The sequence below is a fragment of the Vipera ursinii genome (assembly GCF_947247035.1).
Source record: "Vipera ursinii genome assembly, chromosome: 1".
In the NCBI taxonomy this organism is placed as follows: Eukaryota; Metazoa; Chordata; class Lepidosauria; order Squamata; family Viperidae; genus Vipera; species Vipera ursinii.
In genome coordinates this window covers 322,370,783-322,388,678 of record NC_139512.1, presented here as the reverse complement: position 1 = coordinate 322,388,678, position 17,896 = coordinate 322,370,783, and the positions used below count along the sequence as shown (strand labels likewise).

The window sequence follows — 17,896 nt, the reverse complement described above, 5'->3', positions numbered from 1 at the left end:
TATAACTAAATACGTATTTGTTAGGAATGCATAGTTGGATTTCTGTACGGATTTGTGAATGTAGAAGCATCACTGTCTTTATCTGGGATTTTTAGTTTAGCCAAGCTTTTGAATTAAGCATTCACTTTTCTGGATTTATAAATTTATAATTTATCAAGATTTCTAATCATAGTCAGCTAATGAGGTTTTATTCTGTGTTTGTGATGTGCAGCTGGATAACTGTCAGAAATATCATAGAATGCATTATTTCAAAAGAAATTTACAAATTATCAAAATAATGTTTTGAAAGGAGAAAGAAAGCAGAACTATTCTCCATTATTTAAAAAAAACACCACTTATTGGATCATAAAGTTTTATAAAATGAAGATGATGTTTGATCCTGCAGATGCTAATATTTATGATGACTGTTTATTTGCATCAACCTTCCAAACATCTGCGCTCCTGATCTGTTGGATTACAATTTCTGTTCTTTCTACTCAGCATAACTAATATAATACAGTATTTGATCCCATTTCTACATCAGTCTGTGAACAAGAAAAAAGGTGCTTTCAATTACTGCATGTAATGTATACTGTATTCCTAAATAAAATACAAAATAAAGACAGTGAAAACAGTATGGATCAGTATCTTGGAGACAAACAGAACAGCTTTACCTTAAATAATAGTAACAACAACATGCCTATTTTAAAAATTCAAAAATCACCAGAGTATGCTTTTTATAGTACCAAAGGTCATGCTGAAAGAGTAAAATTATAGAGCAGGACTGGTGCTAATGGTATTCTCTGAAAGTTTTATTTTTCTTGTTCATTCTCAGACGTTATAACTGTGGTGCAGTTTTCCTCAAAGCAGCACAGGAAATATCACAATTTTGTTTGTGACTGTTTAGCTATTTCCACTAGTTAATGGAAAACTAATAGGATACTTCTTAGAAGTACTGTAACATTATTCAATGGTGGGATATTTTCCTAGCAAATGCCAAATTTATGAGAAATAAATGATAGAGTAGCAGAATGCTGGCTGTACTGAATGTTTGTGTTACACTTAGCACCTGTTACCTTCTCTTGTTCCATTAGTGGAAACAGTCTGGAATCTCAGTGTACTCAATGTTTATATTTTATGGGGAGTAAATTTTGCAGCTGTACAATTTCTTGCCTAGGAAGGCTGTATTATCGAACATGAGGCTGCTTCTGTCATGTGTTTTGTGGAAGATGCACAACATGACAAAAAATTTCAGCATCAAATGTCAAAAACAATGAACACCCCCTTTTAAGGCATAGTTGCTCCTAAGATGTCACCCATTCTGGCAATACTGATTTCTGCAAAAATTGCAAAATGCAAACAAGCTCAGAGCCATTTTTATTTTAACTCTTATCAATCAGAAAATCTCTTCAAGGCATAGGAATCTTTGTGAGGTTTCTGTAGCAAAAGCAGTGTCTGATTGGGAAGTGCCTCTGCCCAGTGAAGGCAAGAATTGTATTTCATTATAGATTCTTCTGCTTGTTCTGCTTTTAATCCAACTTTCATCTAGATTCTTCTAAAATGGATTATCAATTGAAATCTACCCAAAGATTATCAGGTACTGTATATTGCCAAGAACATTGCAGGGGGAATTCAACCATCTCAAATTTAATTCACCACTATTTTTATCTTCTGGCTCACTCTTCTAGCCATTGTTTCTCTACCTTGGCTGCCTAGGGAATTATAGGAGTCGAACTCCACACATCTTAAAGATTTCAAGATTGAGAATTACTGCTGTAAGCAATTTTCATAAAACCTGCAATTTGCAGACCTTTGGATTAATGTGAAACTTTAAAAAGAAGGGTAGATCTTGCCCCTCACACTGTCTTTAGTGCAGTTTATCTACTGAAGGAGGAAGGAGTTAAACATTACTATATACAGTAGTGGCCAAAATTGTGGAAACCTTTTGGGAAATGTGTACAGTAGAAATGCTACCTTTGGTTAAGTTTCCACCAATTTTTCTTCTAATTTCTTTATAACTGTAGCCTTGTTCACTTAATAATACTATTTTATATCGCTTTCTGGATGACCAGTCAACTCTTTGCACCGTTACTTTAATTTTATTATGTTTTACAAGCTCACTAAATGAAAGAACACAAAAAACCCAACCAACTTGATAGCGATCACATAACACACTGACAAATGTCCTCCTCTCACCTTCAATACATGACATCAATAACTGAATCCTACTGTGATCTGATTGGCTCATTGCCAAAACAAGATGACACCTAATTGGCTCTCTAAACACTCATGCTCATTGGCTACAATCAGATGAAGGAAAGCCACCTGATATGAACCTAAGCAAGTTGTGCCTCCTTTTTCTGGTTATTTGGCTATAACTTTTCATAGAATATAGTACAGATAATTGAACAAGCTTTGTTGCATTACATTCTTGATTAAAATATCTTTCCATTGATATATAATTTTATGATACTACTCCAAAAAACGTGGTTAAAAAATAAACTTTTCCCAAAAGGTTTCCACAATTTTGGCCACTACTGTACTTCATCAAGATACAGTGGTGGGATTCAGCCAGTTTGCACCGGTTCAACAGAACCAATACCTAATTTTTGTTAAGTTTGGCAAACCGGTTATGATAAATCTGAGTCTCCACTCCTGGCCTTCCCATGTCCGGTTTTTCCAAGTTTTTTTTTTTCAATCTGATGCTGAGGTTTTCTCTCTTAGCTCCTCCCTTCAGCCATTGAGGTCTTGTTGTTCTCATGCTCCTCAGAGTGATGGAGGAGGTTCTCCAAAGCACCGACTGAAGCTGACCGCCTGTTCCATGCTCAAAGGAAACCTCCTCCATCAACATACAAGCGGAGGCAGAGGGGGGGAGGCAGGGGATCAGGACTTGCTGAACTGCAGCAGCAAGCAGAGGCAGGCAGTGAAAGGCTTCCCACCTGTTTCTGCTTGCTGTCACCGTGCAGCACATCCAGATCGCCTGTATTCCTCCCCCATCTCCACTTGCAGGGTGATGAAGGAGCTCTCCCTTGGGCATGGAACAGGGCATCAGCTTCAGTCGGTGCTTGCAGGGGACGGAGGAGGTCTCCCTTAGACTTCTCCCACTTTCTACTTCTTCCTCCTCCTTTGAACAATCCTTCGCTCCCAATGCTGCTTTTTCAGTCCGGATCTTGGTTTCTCTGGAGCCTGTGCAGAGAGTCTTTGGAAATGAAGCCCCACAGCGATCAGGTGGGGTGGGAACGATTCCCTTCACTTTGATGCATTCTGCATCAAGTAAACTTTAAAGAAGGTTAAACAGTATGGCAGTGAAAATCCAGCACAGGGGGGAAAAAAACCCATTTTGTTTTGAGACGCCAGACTAGAATGCATTCATGTGCCTCCAATCCTCTTGTTTGCTGCAAAGCCAGATTGGAGTCCTCAGGCCGCTCCTTCCAGTCCATTTCGGAGCCAGTCCAATGGCTCCCACCCCACCCAATTGCTGCGGGGCTTTGTTTCCAAAGACCGTCTGCACAGGCTCTGGACAAAACTCTACAACTGAAAAAGCAGCAACGGGAGTGAAGGGCTATTCAAAGGAGGAGAAAGAATGAGAAAGTGGGAGAAGTCACTACCGAACAGGTGAGGCACGACAGGTGCCTGACTGCGGGGCTTTCAGCACGGTAAGTGGTTGTGGGGTGCATTGGACATCTCCCCCTCCCCCACTTGCCTCGTGGCAGCAACCCCCCACCTCCCCCCCTGCAGAGAACTGGTTGTTATATGCTTCGTTTAATTAAAAGTGGTAAAAAAGTGCCCTTGTCATTTTGCCATTTGTAAATCATAATTACATATTTGAGACTTTGCAGCTTTCAGATACACAGAGTGACTGAGCAAATGCTCAGTTCTCCTGTTTTTATGTGAGTGCTTTGGCACTTTAACATGTTTCCAGTATTAAAAGGATGCATGAGGTAAGAGCCTTTGTAAGTACAAATCAATGCATGTGGCAGAGGTTCAATTATGAACATAATCTTATTAAAAATGAATTTAATGTAGGAAACTTGAGTCATTTGGAGTGTAATCTTTACAAAACGTTTGTTGAACTGTGGGATGTCTTTATTGTAGTGTTACCTTGTTTTTCGGGAACATAGAAGTAAACATTTTTCAATAAATTGGGGTATAGAGATAGCTTCCCTCCCAAAATAATATATGGCAACAAGGATACTGACGTTTGTATAAATTGTACTGTTAGAACAGTAATAATGAAAACATTTTCTTATTCAGGAATAATTAATCATGTTTTCAAGGCAGATAAGGGCACTACTTTGGTCTTATTCTGTATTTTAAAAAAATATGATTATTCTTACAGTGTAGTGCTTTTCATATGTTTGGTTAATTATTCTTAATATGCTGTGGGTGCATTGACAATGATAAGATAGATTGTCCACTACCTAAATTCAGAAGGAGAACAGAACTTTCTGTAATCTGACTGAACCTGTGGACAATTGTGTAAGAATAAGCTGCATGGTAAAGTATCAATACGGAGTTATGACTGAGATATAATAGCAAAAGTTGAATTTTTCCAGCACTTTGTCCACTTCCTTCTTTTTAAAATCACAAACAGGAGACAAACTGTCACCCTCTTTATGTAGCCATGGTTTCCAGCATTTATCAGCTGATGAGCACTTTTGATAGTTTGAGAATATTGCATAAATATGTCACCAAATGGCTATTGAGGGGATTACCTGTCTGTAAAATAGCTGTCATGGGCAATATGATCAGTATAAATTATCAGTTACCGTAATTACAATATTAACTATATTCCACCATTCCTATACAGTGCTCTTTTTCATTTAAAAAATATAGAAACAATTGGAAGACAGAAATATTTTTTAAAATGAAATTGATGCTGGAAGGTGACAGCATCTCCCACTTTTTAAAATTAAAAGCATATAAAATATTAAAAGGTGCATGTGAGAAGGATTGTGAAGAAGATGTCTGCAGGCACATTGGCCCTCTAGGCATCACATTGAGAAGTTCAGTTATACAAGATAGATATGGTGAACTCATGAAAACACCATTGAAATAAATGGAAAATGTTCCCTAGCTGTGTTCCTTACCAAGAGACTATCACAAGATAGATCTGTCCTAGAATAGAATAGAGCTGGAAGGGATCTTGGAGGTCTTCTAGTCCAGCCCCCTGCTCAAGCAGGAGAACCTATACCATCTCCTGTCTAGCCTTTTTTAAAAAATCTCCACTGATGGAGCGCCCATGATTTCTGGGAGCAAACTAGTCCACTGGTTAATTGTCCTCACTGTCAGGAAGTTTCTCTTTAATTCCAGGTTTCTTCTCTCTTTGATCAGTTTCCAACCATTGTTTCTCGTCCTGATGCTCTGGTCTTCCTTATGGCAGCCCCTCAGATACTAGAATAATGCTATCATGTCTCCTGTATCTCTTCTTTTCTTTAGACTAGCCAAATCCAAGTCCTGCAGCTGTTCTTCATATATGTTAGTCTCCAGGCCTTTGATCATCTTAGTTGCTCTTCTCTGAATTTTTTCCAAACTCTCAACATCTTTTTTGTGATATGGTGACCAAAATTGTCTGCAGTATTCCAGGTGTGGTCTTAACTAGGGTTTTATAAACTAATACCTTGTGTGATCTTGATTCTATGCCTCTGTTTATACAACCTAGGATTGTATTAGCTTTTTCGGTGGCTATTGCATACTGCTGGCTCATGGTTAAGTGATCGTCCACTAAAATTCCAAGGTCCCTCTCACAGTTACTGTTTTTAAACCAGGTCTTGCCCAATCTATACTTGTACCTTTGATTTTTCCGGCCTAAATGTAAAACTGCTTTTCTCCACATTGAAACTCATGGTTATGATGGATTAGTTTGGTAATCTCAGAAGTTGTTATTCCATCCCACATACAGTTAGATGTACAGTTTTGGAGAGCACCAGTTGGTGTGTGTTAATAAACCATTCTGCTCTACTCGTCTGCATACAATGAAATAGATTCTGGAGGGTTTAAAGGGCACTTTTGCATAAATAAGTTGACTGCATCCCATTCAATTCCTTGAAGCATTGCCATCAAAGAAGATTTGAAAGGCATCACAAAAAATAATAACCTTTCAATAGTATGTAAAAAGACATGCCATAAGTCAATAGAAGTTGTTAGTTGATGCACAATTTTTTACAGGTAATTGCAAAATAAACTATAGACAGCTGCAAAACTGATGATATTAAAATATTTTGTCATGGTGAGAAGATCAAATTAGTAAGCAAATGCACATGATAATTTGCTTTGTACCTTGATAGATCTTTTTTCAATTTTCCCTACCCTCCATGGAGCTAAATATTAGAAAAGATAAGAACAATTTATAAAGGGGAATTAGAATTTTGGGAGGTTTATATAAATCACGAAGCAAAAAAGAACCCTGAAATCTTATCTTGGTACATTTTATCTATACAAGATGGAAAATATGGAGTCATAATGCTTTTTTTTTATTTGAGGTTGATGTATCTGTAACAAGAACTAAGAACCTTGATGACATCTCTTAACAATTTTTTAAAGAATTGAGTGAGATCATGATATAAACACTTCTGAGATCATTCTTTCAGAAGGAGACAGAATCACGTACCTCTGCTTACTAAATGCAGTCCAAACAAATGGATGAGTAGGGGAACTACAAACAACAGCAATGAAATCCATTGAGGAATCCACAAAATCCAATAAAATTATGTATCTTTCTCCATATATTGCTAAACATTGTCTTCACCAGGGTGGCTAGGATTATGTCTGTCCTAAAGTTAAACTTGAAATCAAATTGGGTGGTTCTCAGTGATTACAATCATCCAACAGTGCCTAAATTTCAGAAAGCACCACACATTCATTTGTGGCTTCATATCTCAATTCAGGGGAACACTGTAAACCATAGATACTTTATACAACAGCAAAATTTGGTTGATTTTTATATTAATGTAAGTTGATATAAATTAATTCATAATTTCCAATTTAATATGGGAATTGGAATGCAATTAAACCTCAAGTTTGTTACTTGTCAAATTGTTGAGATGTATCTTAAGCACTTATAAAAATGTATATATTGAGAAATTGTGCATGAATTTATCTCCATCAAAATGCTTGTGAATTTATGTGTACACTTATGTAAAACCCATAACCTAATGCAGACATGTCAAACACAAGGCCCGTGGGCTGGATCCAGCCCATGAAGGGCACGGATTTGGCCTCTGGGGCTGTCCCAGAAATGACAAAGGACTGGCCTCCACTGCCCTAGCCCTGGCCCACCCAACCTGGCTGGGCATCCCCCCCAGCGTATGCACAGGAAATGGTGAGCACTCGGGAGCTTGTGGTGCACAGTGGCAGCTGCAGTTCATTTGCCTCACCCCACCCAACCCCTCCCAGCCTCACCCCATCATGTCCAGCCACACCCCACTTTGCTGGGCTTCTCCTCATCCAGCTCTGCATTGCTGGGTCACACCTCACCATGCCTGGCCCCACTTTCCTGGGCCTCTCCTCTCCTCACTTAGGCCATGGAGTTCTGTAAGCCTAGTACCCCAGGGCATGCCCAGCCTGTGGGATGAAAGGCAGAGAGATGGGAGCATGTGGTGCCACCATGTGCTCCCATCTCCCCGTCTTTCGTCCCACAGGCTGGGAGGTGGGTGGGCTGGGGCCCCTCTTTTGGTCTCCCTCCAGTGCGGCCATGCGAATCTAAAACTGATCACAATCTGGATAGCTGACACAAAGTTTAGATTAGCACCACCCTCACCCCCATTGCCTCCATGGCTCGTTCACGTGCCCGGGCTCACAGCCTGAGAGAGCTTCTCTTTCCTCGCCCCCATATGGGAAAGCCATGGCCAACAGCAGCGAAGAGAAGCAAGATGACAAGATTAGATGCCAGGCAGTTTGCAGAAGGCCAGCAGGAAGGTGAGGCCATTTGGGGGATCAGGTTAGTCGTGTTGCGATTCCCAGAAAACTCAGAGCCCCAAAAAGAATATATGTAATTATCTACAAAGGACTTCTGGGGAAATGGCTTGGAACTGTGTGCTGCATTGGGGAGGTGGTGTGCAAATAGGCAAGAGAGCAAACTCAGAGATTGACTTTGTGGTCTATTCTTTCTACCTCCCCTCCGTAAAATCTAGCTGATTATAGAACTCTTTGGATTGAATGGGAAGTTAAGAGGAATTGGCGTGAGTTGAAATTTAATATAATTTAATCCAGCCTTACCCAATCTAATGTCTTTTGGGTGTCATGGACCATCCCATCATCCTGTAGTTATGCTGGCTACTAACGGGATAACTTATTTTCTCTGCAGTATGCGCCTAGGAGGAAATAGGTCTGTGGGATTTAGATGTATTCAAACATTTGTTTCTTCTGCCTAATTTATTAAATCAATGTCTAATTTGAAATTAAAAGTTTCTGAGAAATCCAGGGTGGTTTACAAGAAGTGGGGAAGTGGGACTGAGCTAGGCTGGGCTTTGGGGTCCCAGTGCCATGAGAGCTTCAGGTCTGGGCTGGGTGCTTGACCTTTGCTTCCCAGAGCTCCAGGCAGTCCATGCCACTTTCCAGGGATACCCCTGCAAAGCCTGAGAGGGATGGTGAGGCTCCTCCAGTGGACCATGGCCCGGCGCTTGGTCCAGTACCACCTCCCCTCTGGCGGAGACCCTCAGATTCATTCCTGTCCTGCCCAGGCCCCTACAAGCACCCCTGATGTGAGTGATGTCAAACTGACCACACCCACCCAGTAGGCCACGGCCACACACACACACACCAAGGGCAACCACAGTGCTGATGCGGCCCTCAATAAAATTGAGTTTGACAACCCTGACCTAATTGGAGAATAAAACAATCGAAATGGAATGGGAAAAGGCAAAGCAATGACAAGAGAAAGATGTAGACTTGGAAGTAGGGTGACTTGTATTCTAATCCCAGCTCAAGTACAAAGATCTCTAAGTGATCGAAAGCTTCTTATCCTGTTTAGTGAATTTACAGTGAGGAAAATTCTCTGCAATAAGCTGTAGTTCCCAAAGCTGTTTTTGTGGTCCCACAGAGCTTCCAACTGCACTCATGAATATTTGTTTGGTTGTTTTCACTATTTATAGTCCTCTCAAACCCTTTCTTTAAAAAAAGCATTTATTTAAAGAAGTAAAAAAAAGATGAAAACAAAAAAAATATTAGCAATACATACACATACATACATACATATTTTATATATTTTTGTAGTAAACAATTACCATATTTCATTATAATTATTGATTTAAAATATGTGTCTGTGAGTAACAAGTTTATAAGTTATATGTAATATTAAGTTGTCAACCTGCTGAATAATTGAGGTCATACATTTTTATCTCTTTAACAATAGGAAAAGCATGGAAAATTCATTTTTATATTCCAGCTATCACTTTTCATGTCATAACTATGTAATTCAAAAGAATATTGGCATCAGAAATACTGTACTCCATTTCTAACAGATTTTGGTCAGGAAACAATACATTGTCATTCAGGCAGTCATCAAGAGTCAATGCTGACTTGAACACACACAGACACAAACACACACACACACACACACACACGTATTCAGACTTGTAATAGAGTGGGATCCTGCTAGAACAAGGCCCATAATGGGTTTGGTTTGCCTTGTAATTATAGGGAAAGGTAATTTTATTCAGTCCATCCTAATCCAATGTCCTTTTTGTGTTATATGTGACTGAACCCTGAAATTAAACCTGGAAATTTCTTTCATTTGGGAACATTGTTCTGTGCATAAGAATCCAAAGGCATTAGAGCAAAACACTGATAAAGGGTGAGGAGATAGTTCATTTATTTCTTACTTGCTACTATATGTGAGAACAAAAAAAAGTGACAAATTACACTCTTAAGCTTAGTTTTTCATTATATAGTCAATTAAGAAATAATATTTAACTGTAGGAGGAAAATGATCCAAACTGAACGTGGTAAAGAAATGCTTCTGGGCAAAATAATTGTCTCTACAAAAGTCAAATGGAGCTGGATTTATTTAAGCAAAATCAAAAATTGGCTTTCTAGAGAGGAAACACATTCAGTTTTTCATCAGAAAATATTACTTTAAAAAAATGGAATGGGGAGATGAAACAATTATATTAAAATATATCAAATGCAGTGATATAAATGTCTAAAGAAAAAACTTCCATAGCAGAAGCCATTTTGCCCATTCCTAGTTTTATCAAATGGTCCTAATGAAGTTTGCACTTCTAATTGGAAGGCAATAAATTGCATGAATTTCTATTATCTATTAGTATTATTAAACTTGGCCATTGCACACCTAGAAAGTCTCAGCGTCCAACATTCCATATTTACAAATGTTTCTATCTGAGTACATACAATACTATTAACCTTGATCAATAGGCATTAAAGAAAGTCAGAGCCATCAAAATCAATAGAAACTGCTGTATCAACTTAAAGAATTAAGAATAACAGAGTTGCAAGGGATCTTCAAGGTCTTCTAGTCCAAGCTCAAGCTTGGAAATCCTATACCATTCCAAACAAATGGTTGTCCAATCTTTTTTAAAAAAACCTCCAGTGATGGAGCATCCACAATTTCTGGAGGCAAGATGTTCCACTGGTTAATTATTCCCACTGCCAAGAATTTTCTCCTAGTTCTAGGTTGCTTGTCTCCTTGATAAATTTCCATCCATTACTTCTTATCCTGCCCTCAAGATGCTTTGGACAGTTGACTGACCCTCTCTTGTGTGTGACAACTCTTCAAATATTGGAAGAGTGCTATCGTGAAGATATATGCTAACTTCAGTAAAATACGTAAGTTATTCTTTTACAAACTGGATGGTGGGATATACATATAGGAGATATTATCTCATTAGATTATTTGAATTATATGCCCATGGAAGTTCTCAAACATCCAGGTCATGGTTGTCCCAAAGGTGCTTTTTCAAGAGGCAACTGGGCTTCTTTGGTTTTTCCTTGAAGATATTTCGCTTATCATCCAAGGAGCTTCTTCACTTCTGAGTTCAGTCGCCTCTTGAAAAAACACCTTTGAAACATTTGAATTGTATATAACTTTTTTCTCCTCCCTGCACTTGAAAATGATAGCACAGGAAACTTTTATGGGATATTGATGTGGTGTGTTTAAATATATACAATGCATATTCATATTCAACATCTGTTAGTTATTTTGGAGGTGACTGCTTCTTTTGAATAAATCATCAAAATGAAATGGTACCTCAAAATGAGTTTCTAGTTCTGTTTGCTTTGCTTTTCAGACCAGATGGATGTGGGAGGAAAGAAACATACTTTGTCTTGATGTTCTTTTTCTGTTTCTAAGGAAATAGCATTTTATCTAGAAATCCTTCCAAGTAGAATTGTTTCTCTGTTCGTTTACAGTTTAGTGAATCAGACATGTGAAGAACTCTGTTTTGCTTTGCAGTCCAGATATGGGGCCTTTGGTTCTGCATGCAGTTCCCATTTTTAGTTTTTTTTTAATTGTCTAAAAGTCTTTGCTAATTAAATCAGGTCTCATTTTTGAGTTCTTGAACCATGTAATAAACTTGATTGAAATTTCAACTACTCTAAATGTTGCTCAATTTTGCAATCTAGTTAAAATTTCATCCATTTTTAAAATCATTTTTAGATGTCCACAGATAGCTACCAGGAGTGTTGTGAGCCTCTGTGGGTGCAGTGTTTCTGATCAACGCAACAGTGTTAACCTGTTTATTCAATCTGCACACCATGTAGATTGAAATTAATCTAAAATGGAAGTCTGTTTTGTGGAAAAAAGAGAGATAACCTGAGCCAAGATAAACTAAACTTGTTCTATCACTAAATCTAATTACTCAAACTGATGCTATGTTATATTACACCATCCAGAATTCCTACTTCACATGGGAAACGGCCATGGTGGTGGAGTATTCTAGGAATGTTACTCCCAGTGCATTTGGAGTGTGTTAGATTGAAGAAAACTGCATTAAACCATAACTGATAGCGAAGTAGCCCATTGCCTCTTCAGATCTACAATCCTCACTAATCCCGTTCATTACAGTTTGGATTTAAATTTCTTTTCTCTTAAATTCAAAACATTAATCACTGTAATGCATATGCTTTCAATAATTCTGAGATTCAGAGGCAATCCTTAGGACAAATGAATGAACATCCAGGTTTCTAAAGGTAGTTTCTAACATTAAAAGCTACTTCAGAAATTAATCAGCTCTATATACAGTAGTTTGTTTCTACTGCTCCTGGACAAATGGTACCATGGTGGATAGCCTATGTCCTCACAGTCCTCACATTTTCACACACACCCTCCTCCCCCCCCCAAAAAAAAGCAACCTGAGATCATGTCATTAAATTTTAAAGTAGGATATCAGTGAAACAATGTTTGGCTTAACATGGAAAATAAGGGTTTAAATGTTTTTTGGTTTTGGTTTTTGTCATGAAAAGAGCCGTGATCAGGAAAGAGCAGTAAAATCTGTAGTGTGGTGTAAAAATGTTGTAGAGTTTATGACTGGAGAAGCCAGTGGCTATGTGGGAGAAGTTTCAGGCAAAAGACTCTCCAAACAAAAATGACTCCCCTCCCCCCTTATATCATTATATAAAGAAATAAAAATATTTCTTTCAGGTGAATGTAGTGATTTTGGGGAAAGAATGCGAACACAACCAGAGTGGCTTTTAGGCGAATTATTCAGAAGAGAAAATCAGCAGATACTTTTTAAAGCATTCCTTGGTTTGCTTTAAACACCTTATACATAAACAAATTGTTCAATACAACCACTTTTATTTTGTATTATATATTGTTTTGTTTACTGTTATGTGCTGGGTTTTTTTCTTTTTATTTATTGTTTGCTTTTTATGCTGAACACTGTCCAGAGTCACACTGGGTAGCCTTATGAATCCTACAAGCAAGCAATTTAAATATTATAGTCCCCCTAACTCCCCAAACCCCAAGAGTGAAATTCAAAGCAGGACATTTGGACGGTTAAATAAAACAATTCTAGTGAAATTACAGTGACTTGAATTTTGGATCATGTAAAATATGGAGGTTGACTTACAACCACAATTGAGCCCCAAATTTATTTTGCTAAGCAAAACTTCAGTGAGTTGTCCACCATTTTATGATCTTTTTTGCTACAGTGTTAAGTGAATCACTGCCCTTATTAAGTAAATAGTGTGGTTGTTAAGTGAATCTGACTCCTCCCACATTGACTTTGTTTGTCACAAGCCAGCAGGGAAGAGTACAAATGGTGATCACATGACCCCAGGACAGTGCAACTATCATAAGTACATGGCAGCTGCCAAACACTCAAATTTTGATCATACAACCATGGGGATGCTGCCATGGTCATAAGTGTGAAAAACAGTCATAAATCACTATTTCAGTTTTTTGTAACTTTAGTCACTAAATAAATGGTTGTAAGTCAAGGACTACTTCCAGGGGTAAGGAATTAATGTTAATGTTCTCTCTCTCTTTTTTTCAATGGCCCAAATGATAACTAGCAGAAAGAAGGCATGAAGAGCCGATCTTCTGGGCAGGAGACTATACATTTTAGTACATGCAAAAAATAAAGTAGTAATTTATTATAATAGCAATATCATTTTCATTCCTCCTTAGAGAGTAATCATTTCTGTTTTTCTTTTTTTTTTAATGAAAAAAATGTAAGACTTGATAAAAGAAGCCAAGGATCAAATTTCCAGGAAGATTCTGGGATGCATGTTGGAGATAAAGTGATGTTGATATGAGATCAAATCACAGTATCCATTCCATTGATGTATATGCGTATTAACGTGCATATTTTTTTTTACTTTAATATTGTCAGTTGAGGTAGTATTTCAAAATGTGTCACATTAATCATTTCTCAAAATGCTGGAAGGATAAAGGAACAGTAGATAGAAATAAATGTGTTGAAATATACTTGATTTTATACCAAAATAGCTAAACATGGTTATGGATTCAGTGATTTACTAAGCAGATAGCTTGTTTCATGTGGCCTAGTAGCTAAGATGTTGGATTAGTAGACAGGAGACCCATAAAAGCTCACTTGTGACCTTGAATCAGTCACTCTCTCAAACTCAACTGACTTCACAGGGTTGTTATAGGGGAAAATAGGAAAAGGAAACACCTTGAACACTTGATTGGAAGATATGGTGTAAATTAAAAAACAAAATAAAATCTTGATAGCAGAATAATTTGGAGGTCTGAATGAACAGGATATTGAGAAAATTATCTTTCCTCAACTAGGGAGAGCAAACAAAGATACAGATGGTAGGAAACATTTTAAACCAAATGCCTGCCTAAATATCTCCTCTTTCTATAATCAGCAAGTAGGCATCTTTGTAGGAGTGTCTACTTCTGCTCTTCCTTAACATGCTTAGGACGTGTAAAATTTTGCAAATTCCAATATGAAAATATTACCCCACCACCATTGTTCAGATTAACGTGAATTAAAACCAGATTACCCACTAGAATTGATACATCTTCTGATGGTACAAGCGCTACTACTGGCAGTTTAAATGGATCAGAATAGCTTTATAAAAGTTAGGTGAAAATATACATTTAAATATGGATTTAGAAAGCAAATCTAATTAGTGCAAACCTGTAATTTCTTATTTTCTTGAAGAGTAGAATATACATTTCAACAGTGCAGAACCCTTTTTTCCAAGGGAAAAACTGTCAAGCAGTAAACATGAGATCAATGCTGTTGTGTGTGGTTTAATTTTATTGAATATAAAATACATTATAAGCAAGAGGAAAAGAAAGCTGAAGGATGGAATTGATTAATGTGACATATCTGAGGTTTTGTTTTTTTCCCTTTCTTTCTTTCTACCACAATTCTCAGCAGCCAGTCAGAAAGATCAGCTTCGCACTCAGTAAATTAAATTTAAATTACACAGTCTTGGTGAGAAAATTGCTCAGTTAATCTAGCCTCCTGAAATGATTTTTTTTCCACATGAACTCCATCCTAATTTTTCATACCCTGTTGTTTTCTGCTAGAAATCCAATCGTTTTATGTTACTTTTTTTCTCTTTCTTTTCTTTTCTTTTTTTTTTAAAAAACATATTAGTTTTCAGCAAATTTATCTTATGGCTCAGGATTGTAATGTGTTCAGAACGGAAGAAAAAGTGATGGCTAAATAGCTGCTGTTATTTTATTACAAGGAAGGGATTGGAAAAGCACTAAAAATACAAACATTTGAAATATTATCCATGCATTTTGCTACTTTAAAATACTGCAGGAAGTTTAAGCAATGCACTATTTATAAACAATATTGTGAATAACTAAATACACAATAAACTTTTTTATTTAGAAAGTGTAATTAATGGGAGGATGTAATATGCTAAATAATAATATTGCAAGAATTAATACTGCTGACTGTTTGATATTGGACTAGGTAGGAAATGACCAATAATCACATCCTTAAATTGCCTTTAATTTCTGTTAGCAATTTTAATCTTACTTCTCTGCCAATCTTCCTCATGGTATGAATTCATTCCATTTGTTAACCACCTGTAGTCAACCATAAATAATAAAAAAAATATTCAAATAAGTTATATGTTTACAAATTAGCAGAAGTATAAAGGACCCTACAGTCCTTTTTTATTTCCTTTTTTCCTACTTTTTTGGTATTTTAATTCTTGTTAAATGTGCAAGAAGGCAGCAAACATCTTCTTTAAGGATGCTGTTCAAAAGTCAGATATAGCTATTGTGAAGCAATTGCCTTTGAATATTTATGAACGCTTTACTTTATGAAAGTGGATATTCTTAGGATAAGGAAATCAGATGGTAGATTCCAGCCCCAATGATACCTAAGACTATTTACTTCTAGCTCCACCTATCTCTCATAGTTTCTGCCCATCAGAGTACATTTAGCCGAGTGGGCATGGTCTGAGTCTCTTCAGTGATCCTGACTGGTGGGTCCTAAAAAGAATGCTCATCTGACAAGGTATTGCTTTCACCCTGAGATTAAGTTGGCTCTGACCCTTTGGGCCTTCCAGGAGGCAGGAAGACCTGACTTTTTCCCAAGAATCCAGAATAAGGGTGTGAGATGTGTTAGCAAGGTGTTTTTACAGTGGTATCAACCTGGTTCTATTCATTGATTTACATGCCAAGTTATATTTTAGCTCAGTGCCCAGAGTTCTGTTGGTAACTGAGTAGCTATATACCAGGGGTGTCAAACTGCCGGCCTGTGGGCCAGATGTGTCACACAGAAGCTGCGTCCACCCTATTGCCAGCAATGGCAAAACAGTCCCAATACGTTGCGCGACATCACATGATTTTGCGAGTTTGACATGTCTGCTATATACTCTTGTTAAATAAATAAGTCAGCATGTAAGTAAATAAGTGATACATCCCAGAGGGTTTTACTGATTAAAACCAGCAGTTTGTGCCTGAAAAACTGTGGGAAGCCAATCAGGAGCTATAATGTGCTCCTGGTAATGTGCACCAGCTAATAAATGGACCAGTGCCTTTTGCACCAATTACAGTTTGTAGCCGATCTTCAGAGGCAGGCCCAAGTGGAACACTTCCAGTGGTATAGCATAAGTGTACTGATATAAAGGCATGAGTTATTATTTTTTAAAATACAATATATAATGGTGAAAGGATATTTTAGAATCATAGGGTTGGAAGTGACCTTGGAAGTCTTTTAGTCCATACCACTAACCAGGGCAGAAACCCTCAGATTATCCCAAAGATCAGCTATCCAGCCTTTGTTTGAAAACCACCAATATTGGAACACCCACAATTACATGAGGCAGGTGGCTATTCTACTTCTAAATAATTCTCATAGTCAAAAGGTTACTCCTGGTACTGAGCTTGTATCTCTCTCTGTAAAGCTTTCATCCACAGGCTTTGTCCTACTTTCAGAGAGTACAAAGAATAAATTCACACTCTCTTCCATGTGACATTTGTTGAAATATTAAATGATTGCTATCATGACTCCCTTTAGTATTCTTTTCTTTAGACTAAACATATCCACATCTTTAAAATGTTCTTCATACGATGTATACTCCAAGCCTTCCACCATTTCTCTGCTTTTCTCCATGCTCTTTCTGGTACCTCAATATCTTTCTCATATTGTGGCAACCAAAACTGGGCACAATATTCCAGGTATAGTCTAACCAAGGCAGCATAGAACTTCCTGTGATGTCAATAGTATATCTCTGTGGATGCAGCACAAGATTTGCATTGGCTCTTTTAACAGCTGCAATACATATCTAGGATTCTTGTATGTAGCGTTCCTGCAAGGAAAGATTGGTTATAAATAATGTAAAAATATGTAATTTTTAATTACTGCAAAATTCTATTGTGTTGTGATACCTAAATTAGGCCAATGTGTTCTATATTAGACCACACAGGAAAACAGTTGAAAGAATTTTGACACACCTGCCTCCTTTTTACTGTCTAAAAGAAAAATAAAACTAATTGAATTAAAGAACAATACTAGATAATATTGACTATTCAGCCAAGAGATACCTTAATTTATGGATGTATCACTGTGTTTCTGTCAATCTATAGGTCATTCCACTACACAGAGCTGGAAAGCAGAGAGCTTTGAAATCTGCTGTTAATGGAAGCTCTCTGAGCAGCTGCCCTGCAAATTATGGGTGTTTATCATGGTTACTACTACTAATGACTAGCATTCATTTTTGCCAAAGAGATCTTTCATCCATCTTTCACCTTCCAATTAAAGAGGACAAAACTGAAGCCCTAGCAAATGCTACTCTGTGCTATATCATGAAGCTGAATAGTGTTCATTTTGTTTTTTGTGGTAACTAGAAATGTAGAACAGGAATCAGATATATCTGCAACTTCTTTTTATACCATGGATGAAACTGATATAAAACAGCCTTGTACTTAATTAGATTGTTAGTTCCTTTTGTCTTGGTTTATCACTATCTTGTTGAATAGCAATTCTCAGCAGCCTCATTATCTCCTCTCTGC

The 17,896-nt window shown here is 37.4% G+C and overlaps 1 protein-coding gene across 22 annotated transcripts in view; it reads left to right on the top strand.

The window, feature by feature from the left end:
• The window catches only part of NRXN1 (neurexin 1), a gene marked incomplete at its 5' end in the record, with an annotated part of 949,216 nt that overhangs the window by 915,004 nt on the left and 16,316 nt on the right, over window positions 1–17,896 (top strand). The gene's annotated exons all lie outside the window — the stretch shown is intronic.